Source organism: Megascapheus bottae, chromosome 4, assembly GCF_031878675.1.
Source record: "Megascapheus bottae isolate mThoBot1 chromosome 4, mThoBot2.hap1, whole genome shotgun sequence".
Classification (NCBI taxonomy): domain Eukaryota; kingdom Metazoa; phylum Chordata; class Mammalia; order Rodentia; family Geomyidae; genus Megascapheus; species Megascapheus bottae.
Genome location: NC_143512.1, coordinates 26,775,402 through 26,787,631, shown reverse-complemented (window position 1 = coordinate 26,787,631; position 12,230 = coordinate 26,775,402). Strand labels below are relative to the sequence as shown.

General features: G+C 39.3%; 1 long non-coding RNA gene across 1 annotated transcript in view; it reads left to right on the top strand.

Moving 5' to 3' along the window:
• Positions 1-10,402, top strand: part of LOC150064187 (uncharacterized) — a 14,170-nt gene extending 3,768 nt beyond the window's left edge. Inside the window, exons 2-4 of the long non-coding RNA XR_016535129.1 lie at positions 598-808; positions 8,938-9,020; positions 10,327-10,402. This is a non-coding gene — a long non-coding RNA (uncharacterized LOC150064187). The remainder of the gene's footprint in view (positions 1-597; positions 809-8,937; positions 9,021-10,326) is intronic.
• Positions 10,403-12,230: the final 1,828 nt, after the last annotated feature.

Sequence of the window (12,230 nt, the reverse complement as noted above, 5' to 3'; positions counted from 1 at the left end):
AAAGGTGAATTCTACATGATATGTAAGAACCAATTGATGAGTTTCTTTCCAAGTACTGTGAAAAGTCAAAGAAAGGAAGCTGAAAAAATGGAAGAAAGCTTTCTGAAGGAGGAAGTATAAACCTGATAGGTTCACAAGTCTCAGCCCACTTATGAGGAAGTAATTAGAACTGCAAATGGAGGCGATCTCTATAAAGGTTCTGAACCTGGGAGTGTAAGATATAAAGGGTAGTGCTATAGATTGAATAATGTCTCTTCTTACAATCCATCATCAAATACACAAAGCCTGTGAGTCTTTCCTTATATGGAGAAAGGAACTATCAAGAGGAGATTGATTGCAGTGTTCACCTCAATGTAACCATGTTCGTAGTTACAAGAAGGAGACAAGGGAGAATAAGAGTTGCCGGAGAACGTCGTGTGAGGGAGGAAGCAGAGTTGAGTGATGTGGAAGCAACTACAATAAACAGGCAGATACGAAAAACAGAAAAAATCTGTAATGTTCACCTAGGCAAACTGACTTTCCTTTTCCACTTCTGGCCTCCAAAGTTATAAAGGAATAAATGTGGGGTGTTCTGAGTCACTGTGTGCTTTGTTACAGCAGCAACAGGGAAACTCATGCAGGTGATGAGAAAGCAGAATGAACAGTCGGGCTCCTTGTGATTTCTATGGCTCTGCCAGTAAGAACAAACACAGCTTGGCACAGGGTGGAACTTGCCTCAAGATGCCAGCTTCTTGTTCAGCGTGGATAACACCAGAGTGCCCCCAAGATAAACCATAAAGAGCAAACTCTCATCTGAACTTAGCACACAGTAAGTACCACGTTGAGGAATACTTAAGAGCAACACGTTTATCCTCAGAGTTCAGGGAACCAAACGACCAGCATGAAGGGACTGGTGGGCCTGGTTTCTGGTAAGGGATATATTCCTGACTTGCAGTCAACTTCTTCCGATATTCTCATGGCTTTTTCTGGGTATTTGATGAGAACAAAATCTCTGTCACCTTTCCCTTCTTCCATGTATACCCGGTTATTCAATAAGAGATGGTGACAATCACTATCTTTATATTTCCAAATTGGTAACATCAAATACATCATTGCTATAAAGACTATATCAGAAAGCCTTATGGAAAATACTTGACAATACTTTTTTTAAAAATTTTGACAGTACTGGTGATAACTCAGTCTCCTACTTGCTCTACCAGTTGGTCCATGTCTCTATCACCTTTTTACATTGGTTATTTGTCAATATGCAGTAGAGTCTTGCTTTATGCCTGGGGTACGATCTTTCCCTGTCACTGGGAATGATAAGCAAACCCTATCCTACTTGAGATGAAGCCTTTTTTTAACTTGTGGTACTGAAATTTGAAATCAGTGCCTCACACTTGACTAAGTGCCCTAGTGCTCTACCACTTGAGCCACATTTCCAGCCCTAGTTTTTGCTGATTATTTTGGAGGTGGAGTCCCAAAGACTTCTCTGCCCTGCCTGTCATTGAACCATGATTTGCCATATTTCAGACTCCTGAGTAGCTAAGATTATAAGCATATGCCAACAGCTACCAGCAAACAAGGAGTAATACCACTTTTTTTTTTCCTCTTGTGGTATTGAAGACTTGAACTTGGGACCTCACAGCTGTCTGACATGCACACTGTAACCTGAGCCAAGGCCCCAGTTCTCCCAAGAACTATGTAGGCCAAACTGGCCTCAAGCCATGATCCTTCGATCTCTGTTTCTCAAGTAGTAGAGATTACAGTCTTAGGCCCAATATCCACATCTAGAACAATTTTTCATTTTCATATGCTCTCTAGACATTCTTAATGCTACCATCTGCACAGGAATTTTTCCATATGCTTTAAGAAAGAAAAAGAGACTAGGTTGCATATGAGAACCACTTCCTCATTCACTTTGTGAAATACTAATTACAGAAAGAATAATGGAGGGCCAGAAGCTTGGGTTCAATTCCCCAGAACCACATACACAGAAAAAGCTGGAAGTGGCACTGTGGCTCAAATGGCAGAATGTTAGCTTTGAGCAAAAACTGGCAGTGCCCAGGCCCAGGACTGGCAGAAGAAAAAGTATAAGGGAAAATATATTCTTTTTATATATAAAATATATACCTAGATGCTTCCTATCATGAAATCACTATACAAACTGGAATTGGTCTCAGATAGGGCAAAGTACCTAATTGCCATCTACTAGAGATTTGATCATATATGTCTTTCAAATAACATCAACAGCTTGAGAGGCATCCTACACCTTCCAACATCCTATTCTTTCATTAGTTTGCTCTGACTCACTCAGCTCACATCCTTATCCCCAGATAAACTTTCCATCAAGTGATTTAACTTTCATATAACTAATAACAGTTGGGGCCACTGTCTTCTTTCTTCCTATTTTCTACCAAATTATGGCTGAATGTCTCCTCTGTGCATGGACATTTATCTATATTATTTTATCCCTGCCTCTTCGTAATCCTGTTAAGTAAACACCATTCCTCCAGATGGCTAAAGTGGGGATCAAGTCGCTTAGCACTAGTGCTGAGTCACCCCACCAACTGTCTGGAGAGAGGGGTCCAGGGAACAGAGGTGTAAGGGAATAGTAGCTTCCTAAAGCTTACTGAGCCCCAGTTCTGCCTTTCCTCCAGGTCAACCTGGCCCTCGTATTCCCCAGTGGCTCTCTGCCCAGAGACTGACTGCATGCCCATCCACTGTAATAGGAACTTGTACCAACTGCTTGATGAGAAGCGGTTAGATTTTATGCCTGGCCATAACAAAACTGTAGTGCTATTCTATAAATAGGCTCTAGCTCCTGTGCCTAATGAGATCTTACAGTCAGCCTAAAGGAAAACACACTCTGTCTTTGCTGTCAATTTCCTGTTCTTCCCAATGCCTAGGAAATGCTTCCATAGATTTCTTTTCATCCCAGTCTGTTCAAAGGTCAGGAAGCTGCCTGGATGCAGCCTTAGCTATGATAGGATGGAGAGTGACTGTCATCCAAGCTCTGAGGAAAACGGGTTCCATGCTCCGCCCATAGCTGACCTGCCTCTAGGATGTGGTTTGGTTTCTTTGGGAAGACATGCAATAGTTTGGCTCTTCTGTCCATCTCTCCATGGCCTGTGAGTTTGGTTATAGGTCTACATGCTGAACAATTAACCAGTGCCCTTTGTCCTTCCTTGCTTTTTCTATGAGAAAATGTGAAGTTGAAATGGTTCATTTTACATGCTAACTTGTATGGGTCATGAAATACCCAGATAGTTCATCAAACATTTCAAGGGTATCTATAAGAATATCTCTGGACTGGATTAATATTTCAGAAAAGCAAACTAATGTGGGTGACCTCAGTCAATTAGATGGAAGGTTTGAACAACAAAAAAAGAAGACTGAGCCTGCTTCTGGCTTAAAAAAGAAAATAAAAGCTTTTTAGTGAATACTTTGAGTTGGAATATTGAGTCAGGAGATTTTTCCAGTTGTTACTCAGCCTAAAACATTAGCTTTTCTTGGGTCTTGAGCCTAATGGCTATCAGATCAGAAATGTGTCATGTGCTCCACTGCAGCTCAAGTCTTTGAATTCAGAGTTAGAAATATGCCATGGATGTTCTTTGACTTCCGACTACAGATTTACCAGTCTTCATAAATCATGTGAGCCAGTTCCTTATTTGTTTTTTTTGCTGTTGTTGGTTTTGGTTTTTTTTGCCAGTCCTGGGCTTGAGCTCAGGGCCTGAGCACTGTCCTTGGACTTTCTCAAGGCTAGAGCTCTACCACTTGCGCCTCAGCACCACTTCCAGCTTTTTTCTATGTATGTGGTACCGAGGAATCGAACCCGGGTCTTCATGCATGCTGGCAAGCACTTTAACCACTAGGCCAAACTCCCGGCCCGAGCCAGTTCCTTATAATGAATCTCTAGCTCCCTCCTCTCCTACCATTCTCCTCTCTAACTGTCTATGCATATAGATGTATATTTCTTATATCTATATTCATATATAGATATCATCCTATCCTTATCCATAAATTTGATATCTGCAGATTCAATAAATTACTGATTGAAAGTATTTTTTTAATTCTCTTTCTCCAGAGAATGCTAACTATATGAATGGAAACTTTTGTGACACTTTTCGAGGATGTTTATTATTTACAGAAAATTTTAGAAGCTACCGGACAATGAAGTCATCTCTAAGCCTATGACACATCTTTCTCTGTTCCTTGTTCTCTGGAGTTTGGTCTTATTGCTCCTCTTCTTCTCATTTGTGTACCTACTTCCTCCTCCCCTCTACCATCTATCTTCCTCTCCTGTAACTCTTTATACCTTCCTCCCTCTCCCTTTTTCTGTCTTTGGTCTTCTTAGTGTAGAAGTCTCTCCTCCTTTCTTCCCTTGCTTTTATTTCCTTGCTTGCTTCTACTACAGTTAATACTTGTCTTCCAACTATTTAAAGACAACAAAATGAGAAGGGGTTACATTTTCTAGAGTTTATTGTGTTTATCATATTTTGCTATTATACTTAATCATGGGTAAGGAACATTTCACTTTTTAATAGAAGAAAATATCTAAAGAATGTGCTTTAGCATATGCCCCTTAACTGATTACTTTAAGACCTTGGGGGGAAAAAATTAAGGCTTTCAACTCCCAAAACTGTGCCTATGAGTTTACTAGAGAAACAGTAGATTATGTGGTCACTTCATATTTGAAAGGTTTTTTTTAATATCACTAATGGTTCTTTAAATTGAGAAGAGAAGTTGCAATCAATTATTTACCTGATTAGATTATGAACCTCAAAGGTACAAAACTAATACTTCAGAGAAAGTAGTCATTTCAGCTTCATTATATAATAATCTCTCTTTGCTTCTTTCCCTCCCTCTCCCTCCCCCTCTTCCTCTTCTTTCTCTGGTATCTCTCCCTCTCCCTCTCCCCAGCCCTCTCTTGCTGGTACCTGGTCTCCTGGAGCTGACATTAATCTTTCTACTAGATTATTTGTTGTTGCTATTGTTGATTTTAATGCTTCTGAATAACAAATTTCTTTTTTAAATCTGAAAATATTGTTTCACAATACATTCCACTATTTACAGACAAATTCAAATGCTTTGTCATAATTGTCATTATCCCATCAAATGATTGAAATACATGCATTATTTAATGTTGACAGGGAAGTTAGCCCAGCATTGAAGTGCTCACTAGACTGTTAATTATCCCAGAGCAAAGTCAGCTGCCACCTAGTGTCCTAACAAAAAACAACAGTAAATGATCTACTCAGCCAAAGTCTTCTATGCCACCTCTGTTAGTTGTTGTTGTTGTTGTTGTTGTTTGCCGTCCTGGCCTTGAGCTCAGGGCCTAAGTGCTCTCCTTGGACTTTCTCAAGGATAGAACCCTACCACTTGAACAACAGTGTCACTTCTGGTTTTTTCTATGTATGTGGTACTGAGGAATTGAACCCCGATCTTCATGCATGCTAGGCAAGCACTCTACCACTAGGCCAAACTTATGGCCCCTCTATGCCTCCTCTGAATTCAGGGGTTGGATCCTTAGGTGTGGCTTCTGAGGGCCTCTGCTTGTCACAGGCTGATACCTCTGACTTACTGACTCTAATCAATGGACTCCATCTAGTATCCTATTCCCTATAGGCTATTCCTGAAAGTACTCAAAAGTATGATCCAATCCCAGACTTTGGGGGAAAATAAATGATGGTAGGAAACAATTGAAATATAGTCTGATATGAAAAATACACATATTCTTGTGTTACATGGTTATCTCAACCATATTCACATGTAGTTATTGCAATGACATTCCAATTTCACATTTCACCGATTTTCAAATGTCTGCTACAATTTCCCTATGGCAGGAGCTGGAATGAAGCAGTGTCAGACAAGAATCCTGCTCTCCTAAAGCTTACATTTACTGAGGAAGACTGAAAACAACAAATAAGATAAATACATATTAAGATGAATTATTAAAGAAAATAAGCATGATAATTAAACACATTTATTGGATAAGACCATTCTGTATAATGTAGTCAGGAAAGTCTTCTGAGAAACTAGCAAAGTGAGACTCAAATAGTAGAAATATACCAAGTACAAAACATGTAGGGAGGTCCTTCCAGGTGAGAAACTTTGATACAAAGGCCTTCAAGAAGAAATGAGCCTTATGTCAAAGAACCAGAAAAAAAATGAAAATTCAGTTAAAATGCAGTTGAGGTATATAAATAATAGATGGAGTAACTGTACGTATTCTGAACTTTCATATGGCATTCCAAATGAGAATGAAGATTTCTATTACCTTTGCACATTTTGGAAACCCTGGGAAAGTACCAAGAACATTTGAATTTGCACAACTTCATGGATCAAGTCCCTAGGAAATAAGGATATGATGCACCTGACTTGTAGCATATGACCAAACTTACAGCAAAGGAGAGTTAGCTACAATTGGGAAGAAGTATATTATAGCACAGACATAGTCCCCAAAATATCAACGTCACTCTAATTTGTCTGTTCAAAGTGAATAACAAGCCGGGCACTGGTGCTTATGTTGGTAACCGTAGGTATTCAAGAAGCTGAGATCTGTAGATCACAGTTTGACGCTAGCCTAGGCATGAAAGTCCAGGAAACTCTTATCTTCAATTAACCACCAGAAAACCCAAAGTGGCACTGTGGCTCAAAGTGGTAAATCTTTAGCCTTGAGGGAAAAAAAGGTCAGAAAAAATGCCCAGCTCCTGAGTTCAAGCCCTATAACTGACAAAAAAATTAGCAAGATATGCCAAATCAAATTAAGGCTAGCATATGAGTAAGGTATTATTTTAGGTTGAGAAGAAAAACGAGACATGCTAAGTGTTAAATGACAATCTAAATAATGAATGTGGCCAGAAGCATGGCCTAGGGGTAGAGTGCTTGCCTAGCATGCAGGAAGACTGGGGTTCAATTCCTCAGTACCACATACATAGATAAAGCCAGAAGTGGTGTTGTAGCTCAAGTGGTAGAGATCTAGCCTTGAGAAAGCCCAAGGACAGTGCAAAGAAAGAAATAATGAAGGAAGGAGAGAGAGAGAGAGAGAGAGAGAGAGAGAGAGAGAGAGAGAGAGAGAGAGAGAGAGAGTGAGTCCTCATCTAACTGCTGTCTAGGGGGAAAGGGTAGCCAATGTCCCCTGTGCTAAAAGACATTGCACCAACCACTTTCTGTAGGCTGACCCCTCCATGGCCATCTCATTGCAATTCAATATGATGAGTGAATTTCTAGAAAAAATATGAAGCTCCTCCCCAGTGAAGAACCAAAGACGACCTTTGGGCCATAGAGATCATCTCCCAACCAGAACTGTTTCTTTCATAATCTAGATTTTGTTGATATGCTTCTATAGTCCACACTGTCTTTTTTCCCAAAGGAATCCCACTAAAATTTTGATTTCCTGTAATATCGTTAGTCGGAAAATATAGATTTCTACAGTAATGGTTGCTGTTAACCCACATTAAATTTGGCATCTTTATACAGTATATTACTAGTGAGATTTTTACTTCTTTCTAAGCGGTCTTACAAAATGCTAGTTAATTGTCTTTGAAAATAGCTCCTCTTGAATTTTGCTACAGTTCAACTAACTCTGTGTGTGTGTAAGTATATGTGTGTCCATTCATGCTCTTCTGCCTGTGAGAACGGGCAGGGCACTGGTTCTTAGCTGCCTTGCATTCAACACCGTCATCACTATCGGAGCAGGCTTTATATTCCATTGCTCTGAGATAGAATGCAACTCTCAGTCCTGCTGAAAATGGATTCAATCGGGGACAAAATTATGAATAATGATAAGGGTTACATTTGAAATATTAAACACTACTCTAGAGTGCAGTTTCCTTTTCTCTTTATTCCTCTATTCACTTACTGACTCAAGTACTATTTATGGAGCACTTTTAAAATATTATGCACTGAGAGTATAAGAGGGGATAAGATGAGCAGAATCTAAATACTTGCAAGGGTCACACTCTACGATGGTCACTTGACTCTCTACAATGTCTGTATTCCATCACCTTGGAAGGAGGGAAAAAGAGGGGATGCCTATTAGACCTTAGAAATTGGGGATGAGAGCAGATAAACATGTGTACAGATAATATAATTCAGTGTTATATGGTAATTTTAAAGCACTATCTGCTTCTAAAGCAGAAAAGCGATAGTTTTGAGATACTTGGAAGATACAGAACTAACAATATTCTATGGAGAGAGAAGAGAGGTTGGGGTCAACCCAAGGTCCCTCCATCTAAGCAGTTAGGTGACAGTGATGCTACACTAAGTGGGAAAACTAAGAACACATTTCAACTTCCAAATCACTGAGTATGAAACTCAAGGAAGCATTCAGGTGGAGTTATTCAATCTTGAAGTAAGTCCTCTATCACTTTGCTAGTATAGTCCTACCTATCGTTTTGATGGTGTAAGCAAAGCTTCATAACAGCTTTCATAGATAGGCAGCAACAGCCTCACATTCAAGGTAAGAGTAAGAAGACACGTTGCCCAGGTTCACATAGCAAATAGCAAGCTATCAAAATTTGAACCTGGTTTTTGCTTGATTTCAAAGCCCTCATATTTTCTAATATAGATTCTTTCTCTTGCTCTTGCAGAATTTCCCCATTATGTCTTAAGAGACAACTGAGGTTAACGGTTCAAATAAATGTGTAAAATCAAAAAAAAATGTTTAGATTCGTTCACTTCACTCTTAGCTAGAGTAGGAGAAATAAAAACACTTGGTATTTCTCATGCACAGAATCATGTACCTGAAAGCTCCTAAGGGTGATAAGTCCAAAGAAACAGAATATAGTGTTGAGAGCTGGCCCTCTAACTGAATGGGTATTTTATTAGTAGGAAACTGTTGTAGAAAGGTTAATTACCATGCCCATTTAAATTAAATGGTGGGCTGTGTGTGGATACTTTGAAACCCCAATTTTGCTGTTACATGACTGTGTTGGAAAAATGTTTGTATTTCAGATGACAATTTACCTACCTGTTAGCACAGCGTGGCCACTGCATGTACAAGATTTTAGAAGTCTCAGACAAAGCTACTCCTACTGGTAAGTTTTTAAATTACATTCAAATATCAACTATGAAATCGGTTCTATATTCCTTCACGTCAATTCCAGAAACTTTTATGAGCTGTACAATATTTTGAATCTCCAATTAGATCCCACAGATCCCACATAGCAGTGCTTCTCATCCCTGGTAGCATATTCAAATGACCTGAGGAGCTTTAAGAAAAATACCACCACCCAGGAGACATTCTTGAGACTTGGAGTTAGTGTATGGGAGTGGGGCCAGTGATCAGAATGACCCACTCTCTGAGTGAGCCAACATGGTAACCATTGGCCCAGTGTGGCCACAGCAGAGAAATGGGATCAAGCTTAGGAGACAGACATATATGGATTTGAATCTGACTTCACTATCTGCTGGCTTGGCAATGCTTCCAAATCATTTAACTTCTCAGAGTCTCATTTTTCATCCTTCTGTGAATAATTCCTACTTACAGAGTTATCGTAAAGATTAAGGACACCATAAAGGCGCTCAGCCTGGGAGCCTATCAATGGAATGGATGAGAGTCCACACGAAGATCTTGGGCAGACGGAAAGGCCTGGAGAAAAGATGAGGCAGAGAAGAGTCGTAGAAAACACACATGCAAAGTAAACTAAGTCAGGTCCCAGCCTCATAAAGATCTACTTCCTGGTTCTGATAAGCAATGGTTTTGTTTAAGCAATGATTTTCCTTAGAAAATAGGAGAAAAATTTTACATCAAGGACGTCCTGAAATGTGGAACACCCGGTTGTGTCCAATTATCTGTATTTTCTTTGCGCATGGGAAATCTGTACCACTTGTGTACAAGCTGAAACCCAGTCCCTAGGAACGAATGCATACTCTAGCACATGATGCTGTTACAGTTGTTCTTAAGATGTAGTCGCCACCAGCAGCACTAGCATCCTGGATGTTTATTGGAGAGGTGTTAATAAAGGCAAAATCCTTGGCTACCCATCTCAGGCTTACAGCCTGAGAAACCTCGGGGATTTGGGACACGCACTCCATGTTTAAAGCTCCCAGATGCATGTGAGCATGCTAGCAATTTAGAACCACTGTATTAAACTATTGAAGCAGATGTCTTCAGCAACAAAACTGATTCGCAGTAAGTGAACTCCATAACACTTTTCACTTATTATTGTTCCATCTTAAACATCTCTTCTTCCCAGACAGCACATAAAATTGCATTGTTACATACTAGCATATATGTGTATGGATATGTGTTCTATTATATATTTGAATTTGTACTTATTCTCCTATGTAACAGTCATTCATAGCCTGTTTTCCAGATGTTTACTTTGCTGTTCTTCTTAGTTCTGTTGTTTAAGTCTGACTGTAATACTCATCCCAGCAAAAGAAGCCAGTACAAGAGTTAAGGGCTTACATTCTCTCCTCCTGCTTGCTACTGTGTCCTTTTGTAAGTAATCTGTGAGAATTTTGTTTCCTTATCTATGTTATCAGAGTTATAACACTTGGACATACCTGATAAAATTTTATGGACCATTTTGAATACTATCTATTATTATGACTTCCTGGGATTTCTTAGCTTATAATGGTGAAATGAATACTTGCAGGATTTTGAAATAAGAAGAGAAAAAGGTTGATCACTACGAGATTTGAGATAAACCATTGCTTTTCAAACCTCAACATGTACACAAATCACTAAAGACTTGGAAAATGCAGGCAATGATCCCCTAGGTCTGGGACGAGATCTGAGACATTGCAAGGCCAACAGACTCCCAGGAATTACAGGATGGAAGAAAGATAGACTGTTTAAGAAATGATGCTGACAGAATTGGCTAACTTGTGTAGAAAAGTGTAGTTAGATCCTTGAATGTCACCAGGCACCAGAATCAACTCCAAATGGATCAAAGACCTCAAAGTAAGACAAGTTTTCCTGAAAATATTACAGGAAGGGATAGGGGGAAGCATTAGGACTCCTTGGCACAGGGAAAACGTCCTAAGTAAAGTTCCCTAAACCCAACAAATCAAAGAAAGACTGGATAAATGAGATTGCCTTAAACTGCAGAGTTTCCATATGGCCAAGGACATAGCTTGCACAATAAATGGAAAATCCACAGATTGGGAGAAGATCTTCACTAGCTGTACTTCAGATGAGGAAGGGTCTCATACCTAAAATATCCTTAGAACTAAAAAAATTAAACCCTCTACAACAAATTCTCAAAGAAACAACCCCATTGATAAGGGGCTAAAAATTTAAAGAGATTTCTCTGAAGAAGAAATAAGCATGGCCAGTAGACACAGGCAGAAATGCTTCACATCTCTGGTCATAATGGAAATCATAAATAGACTCCATTTCATGCTACTGTGCCAAACAATATCAACATATGGTATGGTTTACATATACACAAACATTTAGTCTTTTGTGAAACCTCCATACAGTCTTCCAGAGTGCTTGAATGAGTTTATACTCCCACCAACAGTGTGGTAGTATTTTTTGGCTACATGCCTGCTAGCATCTGTTGTCATTAGATTTCTTGATAATGGCTCTTGTAACTTAAGGTGAGGCAGAATCTCAAAGTTATTTTGATTTGCATTTCTTTTATGGCCAGAGATGTTGAGCATTTCTTCATGTGTCTATAGTCCATTCTTATTTCCTCTTCAGAGAAGTCTCTCTTAGTGATTTGCCCACTTATTACTGGGTTGGTTGTTTCTTGAGGATTTTCTTTAAGAGGATTTAGGGTTTTTTGAGCTCTAAGTGTATGTTATACAGAAGCTCTGCAGTTTAATACAATCCAATTTACTCACCTTTCTTTGACTTGTTGTGTTCCTGGGTCTTTACTAAGAAAGTTCTGACTTGTGTCAAGAGCCTATGTTTCTCCTATTCCTTCCTGTAATGTTTTCAGAGAAAACTAAAGCAGATCTAAGGAAGCAGAAAAACAGCCCATGCTCCTGGATTCGGAGTATTAACATTGTGAACAAATGTCAATACTATACCCATCAGTATCCCAGCATCATTCTTTAATGAAATAGAAGAAGCAATCCAAAAATTTATATGGAATAAGAGACCCCAAATAGCAAAGGCAATCCTTAGCAGGAAAAATAGTGCTGGAGGAATATCAATAACAAATCTCAAACTCTATTACAAAGCCATAGTGATGATGATGATGATGATGATGATGATGATGATGATGATGACGACAATGATGACGACAATGAACAGCTTGGTACTGGCACAAGAACAGGCCTGAGGACCA